The sequence below is a fragment of the Pediculus humanus genome, genomic scaffold (genome assembly GCF_000006295.1).
Source record: "Pediculus humanus corporis 1103172108298 genomic scaffold, whole genome shotgun sequence".
Lineage (NCBI taxonomy): Eukaryota > Metazoa > Arthropoda > Insecta > Psocodea > Pediculidae > Pediculus > Pediculus humanus.
This window is the reverse complement of record NW_002987867.1, coordinates 513,839-523,001: the sequence shown is the minus strand read 5'-3', so window position 1 is coordinate 523,001 and position 9,163 is coordinate 513,839.

Genomic DNA, 9,163 nt, shown 5'->3' with positions numbered 1-9,163 from the left:
ACAACGATTGAAATCACCTAATAAATTTGTAAATTATCTAACGACAAATATAATCATTATGCAAAACAAACAAACAAACAAATAAACAAACACGCCGACAGACAATTAATTGCCGTTTTCCAATTTTTAACAAAAAAAAACACGATTTTGTTAGTTTTTTTTTTTTTTATTCCGCCTCACCGCCGCTCCGCTTTCTCTTTTCTCACCATTTTTTTTTTTTCCTTTTTTTAATTCCTTTTACGTCAACAAATTTATTTTATTCGACGTCGTCTGCTTTTTCCTTAATTTTTAATACAAACAAAAACGCGCACAAATGATCGTTCTGATCGACTTTAGAACAATTAATGATAACAATTATAAAAGAATTATTCCAAAAAAAAAAAAAAAAGAGAAAAGTAATCAATCAATCAATCAACCTTTTGGCGATTCGATCCTTTCATTATTATTATTATCATTAAATAAATTACAAAATATTTTAAAGAACCTTAAATAAAAGTCGCAAATCGTTTCAATGAAAATTCGAAAGGATTCGAGGTGGTGGCGATGAGGAAAATCATCGTGACGTCACATTAACAATTTTCCCTGCTTCTAACCCGTGCCTAAATAAAACAAAACTTTCCCACGAACGAGTGCGTACGTGTGTGCGCGTACCTGGATACCCTCCCGCCCATGTAATTGACAAATCTTGGCAGAAATCCGAAGGGTTTGTCGCGGTTTTTTTTAACGTCAACCAAAATCGAAACAACCCGGAGGGTGAAAAAAAAAAAAAAAAAAAAATTGAAAATTACGTGCGGTCACAAATCATTCGTAACTGTATCGAATTATTATTATTATTATTTTTATTTTTAAAAAGAAAATTTTTGCGGTTGTTAATGCAAACGCGCGCGTAATTTTAAAAAAAAATTGCAAATGGCGGCGGCGAATTTATTGTAAAAAATTTTCAATCGGAATTGGTTGCAATTATTATTAAAAAATCATACATAATACATCGTTAAAATTATTATTATTATTACTTTTTTTTTTTTTTTAAATTTCAAAATAAAATAAAACAAACATTAATAATAATAATAATAATAATTGCGGTTTAAAAAAAAAATAAAAAACCCATGGAAAAATAATGAAACAAAATTTCAAATTAAACAATCGGCATTATTTGTACGGATATGACGAAAGCACACAAAAAAAAAAATTATTAAACCTTTCCCGAAAAAGAAAAATGAGAAGGAGGAGGAGGAGAAGAAGGAGGAAGAAAGGGAGGAGGAGGAAGAGAAGAAGGAGGAGAAAAATGAGAAGGAGGAGGAGGAAAAGAAGGAGGAGAAGGAGGAGAAGGAGAAGGAGGAGGAGGAGAAGAAGGAGGAGGAGAAGAAGGAGGAGGAGGAGAAGAAGGAGGAGGAGGAGAAGAAGGAGGAGGAGGAGGAGAAGGAGGAGGAGGAGGAGAAGAAGGAGGAGGAGGAGGAGGAAAGTTCTGGAATTTTCACTTTGGAGAAATTAATTTTTTAATTTTTTTCCTTTTTCCACGAGTAATTTATTATTGGGGGGAAAAAAAACTCATTAAAATCGATCAATCAAATACCAAATAAAAACTTTTGAAACTCCACCATGATGATGATAATAATAATAATGATAATAATAATAATAGAAAAAGAGAATGTTTTTCTTTTTAAATGATTATTTATCGTTAAAAAAAAATTCGCGGCGGTGAAGGGAACAATTTACAATTAAAATAACTGAATAAATAATACACGACGGGTAACAGATTTTTTTTTTTATGAATAATATTTTTCAAATGAATGAATTTTTGCAATCGCGAGTATGCGTGCGGTAAGTACCTATTTACGCTACTGATTAAAGACTTTGATTACGAATAATAATAATAATTATTATAATAATAATTGAAAAATGAATTTTTGCGAAACGAAACACGCGTTTTCCGTATCAGAGTGGAGAAAACATACCTTCACGTAATCGAACGTACCCTTCTTCGTCTAAATAAAACAAACCAACAAACAAACAAACAATCAAACAAACAAACGAACGCATTTTTTTTAGGCACCGATGAGTTTTCCAAAATGTCGAACAAAACAACGGAATGGATTTCGAAATTTTTTTAAAACTCTTTCGACAACAAAAACAACCGATAAACGGTTTGTTTCTCGAAGAAATGAAAGAAGATTTGAGGGAGGGGGGGAATTTTCTCACGAACAAACGAATAAAACACTTTTCCGATTCCTACCCTTTTCTCCTACCACAATCAGGAAAAATCCAGATAAAAAACAAAAACTGGAGTCCAGGAAAATTATGTTTAATTAAAAATTCGCATTGGATTCTATTTCGTATCGTTTCGAACTACCGCAACAACAACAACAACAACAAACACAAAAACAAAAAGAAACCCCCTCCCCTCCTCTTCTCCTATTCTATCATCACACGCAAACATTCTCATCAGCCAACATTTATTCAAAAATTACTTAAACGCATCATTTAAAAAAAAAAAAAAATGAAAATCCTTCGATTGCATACAAAAAAAAAAATTCTTTAAAATCTTAATTTCGGGATGCGTGAATGATCAAACGTCACGTGACGCAATTCCATAAATCAAAATTTTTTTTTTTTACCCCGTAGAACTTTCCAGTCCAGATATGTGGAAAAATTTACAAAATTTTTTCCACTGGAAGAATACGCAACAATAAATAAATAATCGAATCACGATGCGTACACATATTTGAGCCAGAAGAGCTTGAGAAATTTGATTTCTTGCATCGCTTGAAACTATTCGAACTTGGAATCACGAAGACGACGATGATGATGATAATAATGATGATGATGATGATGATGATAAGAAATTGAAAAAAAAAAATTAAGATGATAACGCGGCGAAATTAAAAACGACAACCAAAACCGCGGGTGAAAAATCAAAAAAAAAAAAAAAAACGACCGACAGTAAATTCAAATTATTTTATTATTTTATATATATTAATAACATAAACAAACAGGTTTCGTTGAGACTTGTTCAGTTTGAGAAAAAAAGATTAAGTTATCGATACCGAGTACCGGTAGCGAGTACGTATGTAGTATCATTATCAAAAAAATTATCACGATAATTTTTTTTTTTTTTTTCCGATAAAATTATCACGATAATTTTTTTTTTTTTTTTTTTATAAAACAAACTGTAAATTTTTTTTTTTATTCGGATTCCATCTTTTATCGAACAAAACCGTTTATTACGATGATGATGATAATGATAATAATAATAATATTAAAAACGTATTAAACAAATAAACCTGGAGAAAACAAGAGAAAACGTGGATTCCGCGAGGCGACAAAAAAAAATTTAATTGATAACTCATGTAAAATTTTTATCGAAAGAAAAAAAAAAAAAAAAGTGAAAAAAGTAGAAAAAGTTTTCAGATTTTAAATATTTCCAGACGTAAATAATAATAATAATAATAATAATAATAATAATAATAATAATAATAATGATGAAATATTTACAAATCAACTCAGACGCCATTTTTCGACATCAACTCGTACATCAAAACGATTTCAGGTTACGTTAAATTTAAAACCATCAAAGCGCTTTTATTATTATTATTATTTTTTTAATTAATTAACGAGAAATCGCGTCGTCTTCTGCCACGAAATAACGAATTTTTGTTGTTGTTGTTGTTTTTAATTGGATCTCATTGCAAGACAAGACAAGACAAAACAAAAAGAAATCAAAATAAAATCAAAAGGAAAGATAAAAATCCAGAAAAAAAAGAAAAAAAAATTTTCCGTCATCGTTAAAATTTTAACGCCGTCGAAAAAAAAACCAAAAAAAAAAAAAAAAAATTAATAATAATAATAATAAAATCCCGTCGAAAAAAGTTAAATAATAATAATAATAATAATGATATTCAGTTAATTAAGGAGTTTTAACTAAAAACACTTCGAAAACCTGATTTTGTTTTTTTTCCCTCTCTCTCTCTCTCTTTCTCTTCACCAAATTGTAGTAAATCATGAAACATTTTGAAAATTTCTAATTGACTTTCGCAATTGCACTCCCCCCCTCTCTCCCTCATGCTGGAACTTTAAAATTAGATGAAACGAACGAACGAATAATGATGATGATAATAATAAAACGAGTTTACGAGTTTTGAATTGATCTCGCATCGTCAAATACTTGAAAAATTTAATGTGCAAAATTACGTTCAAAGGTCAAAATAAGGTCAGAGTGAGAAAGAGAAAGAGAGAAAGAGTGAGAAAGAGAGAGAGAGAGAGAGAGAGGCAGGTTTTTACCACCATGAAAACAAACGACATCAACGTGGTAACAGAATATAACAAGTAAGAAAACAAACAAACGAACGAACAAACGAGGTAAAAGGTGGTTTCTTTTATTAGTATTATTATTATTATTTTTTAGTTTTCCTGACGCGCCCTCACATCGCTGAAAAAAGCCTTACGACCTTGAAAACTTCTCCAAAAAAAGAAAAAAAGAAAAAAATTTTCAACTTTTCACGATTATTTTTTACTGGACCGAAAAATTATTTTTCAAGGTTATTTATTAAAAATAACGGAAAATTTATTTTTTTTTCTTTTCCAGGAGTTTCAAATTACAAATAATTAACAATTTTTCTTTTTTAAATTTCCCGACGCGAAATTTCCTCCCACAATAAAACAACAACAACAACAATCGAATGAGCAAACAAACAAACAAACGACGACGACTATCGAAAATTTTTCACGTTATGGTATGACGTGTAAAATAATGTAATACCCTTGAAATTTTCATCTATCACGCTTTTTCCGGAACCTGAACGCAATTTTTTTTTTTTTTGTTTTTCTTTCGACTGGTCTCTACTACCTGAACGCAATTTTTTTTTTTTTTTTTTGTTACGAATTTCACGATCGTGAGAAAATTGTTTGTTCAAGGAAAGGTGGAGCCGATATACATTTTCTTTTTTATAACGCTATATTTATATACGAATTTAAAATAAAAATGAACGCGAGGGCGTGATGAAGAACTATGTTTGTTTGTTTGTTTGTTTGTTACCTATTTAATCTTTTATTATTATTATTATTTTTTTTTTCCTCAACGAGTCGCGTGACTTAAACTGACGTAAAAGGAAAAAAATTTTATACATTTTTTTTAAATGGAGATTAAAAATTTTCCGCATAATTTTCTTTATTTTTTTCATAAATCTGGAAAAGATTTATACCTGGATAAAATTTTATTTCGAGAACTTATCTCAAGTTCTTTTCCTTTTTTTTTTTTTCTTGTTTTGGAATTTTCCGAATGACCTCAAATGACCTTTTCGTACCTATATTCGCAAATGCAAATTTTTTTACAAAAGCGACATCAACAAACGACAATAAAAACAAACCACCCCAGAACAAAACGACAGCCACGTAATTTACAATAGTTCTTAAGGGAAAAAAAAAAAAAAGGCAAAGCAGACGACACTTTCTCCCCCTCCCCCTCCCCCCGAACTTTCTTCCCTTAATTCTCGCTTTTAAAATAAAATAAAAATTGATTTCAAATTTAAATGAAAAAAGGGAAAATTATTCAGACAGACATAAAAATTTATTACATAAATAAACAAAATGTTAAAATTCAAAAAAAAAAAAATTTTTTTTTGAACTTTGACCCCGAATAACAAAAAAAAATTGACCGATTATTACATATCGCATCATATGCATTTGTGAAATCGATCCGACAAATTTCAAAGCAAAAAAAATATTTCAGAAGTTCTTGTTTTCCCGCCACGTTTGAAAAATTTCTTAGCGCCGCGTGCGTGGGTACGCACGCACGCACGCACGCACGCACGTACCTGCCAGCGAAACAAAAATAAAAAAAAAAATAAAAAAAAAAAAAAAAAGATGGATGGATGCATGGATGCATGAACCTTTCACCTCTGGAATAACATAAATAAGAACATCATCACGATTTGAACGAATCAGACGAAAGAATATTAAAAAGGTTGTATGTGACTGGAGGCAAGGCCGACCGCACACATTCTGGATATTTTAAAAAACGTACGAATAGAAAAAAAAAAATAAAACAAAAAGACGTGGAACGAGAAGAAGATGAGAAAACAAAACAAAAAAAAATTTTTTTTTTCGCTTTTAAATTTCATTTAAGAATTTTTTTCAAAAAAAAAAAAAAAAATTGTGCGTGTGTGCGGCGTTCGGGTTAACCACGTGTCGCGAGCATACACGTGTTGTTGCAACACACACAAACATTTCAACCAACCACCAAATACCAATGATAATAATAATAATAATAATAACAACGACTTAAAAAATAAAAAAATAAATTTCCGATTTCCCACCGAGTTAATTAATTTTTTTTTTTTTTTTTTTTTTTTTTTTACGAAATTTGACATCGGAAACAATAGAAATTTCTGGAATGTCAGTTTAAAAAAAAAAATTATATAAAAATTTAAACAAGCGATCCTGTTTTAAAAAAAACTATTATTATTATTATAAAATGTTTTGCTCGAAATATTTTAAATTAATTTTCCCGGAAGGCACGAAAATTCTATGACGTAACAACAAATCATTGAACTTAATTACCCGAAAAAAAATGGAAAAAAAATCATTATCATTATCATTATCGTTACCGTTTGAAATCTCGTAAAAATTTATTAACGATAATAATAATAATAATAATTAATAACATGACAATACGTCAATGAAAAAAAAAAAATTATTAGAATTACCAAATACTTTGGTCGTTCGATCGATTTCGTGGGTTAAACGTAAATAAAAAGTAGGTGGAAGGCCGAGTATGAAAAAAAACATTTTATTAATTTTCTTTCTCTTTCTCTCTCTTCTCTCTCTCTCTCTCTCTCTCTCTCTCTTTCTCTTTTCATTTTCTTCAGGTAAAATTTGTACCAAATTTTCGAAAAACATTCGTAAAAATAATAATAACAATGACAATAACAATGAAAGCATAACAAAAAAAACAAAAAAGAAATCCAGTCAAAGTTTAAAAAAACATTAAAAGGAAAAAAAGTAAAGGGAGGAAGTGAGAGAGAAAAAGATACAGAGAGAGAGAGAGAGAGAGAGAGATGAAAAATAAAAAAGTTTTTCCAGTTGGATTCACTCTTTATGACCTTGAAAACATCCGACGATTCTCAAACAAAAATCCAAAATTTTTTTTAAACTTAACGTCTTAAAATTCTTGTAAAAAAAAAAAATTCTTTAAATTATCATTATTATTATTAGCCATTTGTTTTCCACGTATGCACGTGAAAAGAAAAAAATTCTCCAGGAGAGAGAGAGAGAGAGAGAGACTTCATTTATAATAATAATTTACGATTATTTAACCATTAACAACACTCCGCAAGGAAAATTCTTTTCGTTTGTTCTTTCCCCCTCCCCCAAACGCGATCCGTAATGACAAAAAAAAGCGTAAATAACGATAATGATAATAATAATGATAATAATGATGATAATAATAATAATAAAGTTCACGATTAAAAAGAAAAAAAGAAAAAAAAAAATTTTCTTCTTAGAAAGGTAATTGCAAATCTGGACAATGGAAATTTTTTTTTTTTTTTTTTTTCGAGTTCGTTCGAGAGTCTCGAACTCGAAATGATTTTTTTTTTTTTGTTTTACATTCGAAAAGAAAAATAAAAGAAAAGAATAAAAGAAAAAAGAAAAAGAAAAAAGAAAAAAAACCTTGAATTTTCCATGGGAAAAAAAAACAATTTCATTTTTTTTTTGATTTATTTCTTTTATTCGTTTCAAAAACGTAAAGTTGCGTTTTTACGTGCGTGCCCGAGTGAGTGCGTGCGTGCCCGAGTGAGTGCGTGCGTGCCCGAGTGAGTGCGTGCGTGCGTGCGTGCGCACGATTCGATATCATACTGTGATTGTACGCGCGCATAACTGTAAATTTTTCTTTTTTTTTTTTTTACACGACAACCGAACAATAAAATATTTTTTACTCGACCTCTCCCTTCCGTTTCTCATTATTATCATCATTATCACTCCTATATTTACGCACGCGCGCGTTGTTTTTCTTCTTTAATATATTTTGTCAAGTTACGTCGTTTTAAAAAAAAAAACAAAACAAAAACAAAAATTGGATATAAACAAACACCTTGAAACTTTCGTGAAAAGCCATAAACATAATCCGCACGCTTATTATTATTATCATTATCATTATTAATAAAAAATTAAAATTATGTCGTCGCATAACCTCAAAATCTAAAAACCGGGCGTTACTAAATTACGCATAAATTATTATTATTATCATTATTATTATTGTTTAACGCACGATTTATCCTTTTATATAAAAAAATAAAAAAATAATAATAATTAATGAAATATAGTTCGCCGAACTGCAATAAATAAATAAAAGAAAATAAAAAATTAACGCGTGCGTAAAAAAAAAAAAAAACGCGCAACGTTGTTTCCGTTCGGCGTTCGTTTTCGAATTTTCTTTTTTCCCATCCATCGATTTAATTACTTTCCTTAATTACTAATTAACTAATTAATTAATTAAACAATTATCCAGAAATAACGGACATCGAGAGTAATAATAATAATAATAATAATAATAATAATAATAATAATAATAAAAACCATTTTCAAGCGTTTGTTTGACGCTCAAACGTTCGCGTGTTAAAAACAGGTGAGATAAACGGACTCGTAAGTCAAACATCTTTTCACCCACATATTTCTCCCTCTCTTTCCCACTCCTTCCCCTCCCCTCCCCTCCACCTCACTTATATTGATACACCATCATCATCATAGAAATCGCTGATGGACAATCGTGTGGAAAAAGGAAAAACAAAAAAAAATAAAAGCAAACGACGACGACGTAATAATAAAGGGGGAAAAAAAATGGCGACGTAAAATAAGAACAAAAATTCGTTCAAATACGAAACAACCGACACGAAACAAACGAAAAACAAACAAACAAACGATTATAATTAATTACAACAAGAATATTTACTTAAAATAATTCGAATTTAAAAAAAAAAAAAAAAAAGAAAAAAAGAAAAAAAAAATCAAAAGAGTGAAAGTCTAAATACCTGATTTAAAATTAATAATAATAATGATAATAATAATAATAATGAAAAATAGAAAGAGAGAGAGAGAGAGAAACCACTTCTCTCGACTACTTCGACTACTACCACCACTACACGTTTACAAGGTCTGCGCGTATACTGAT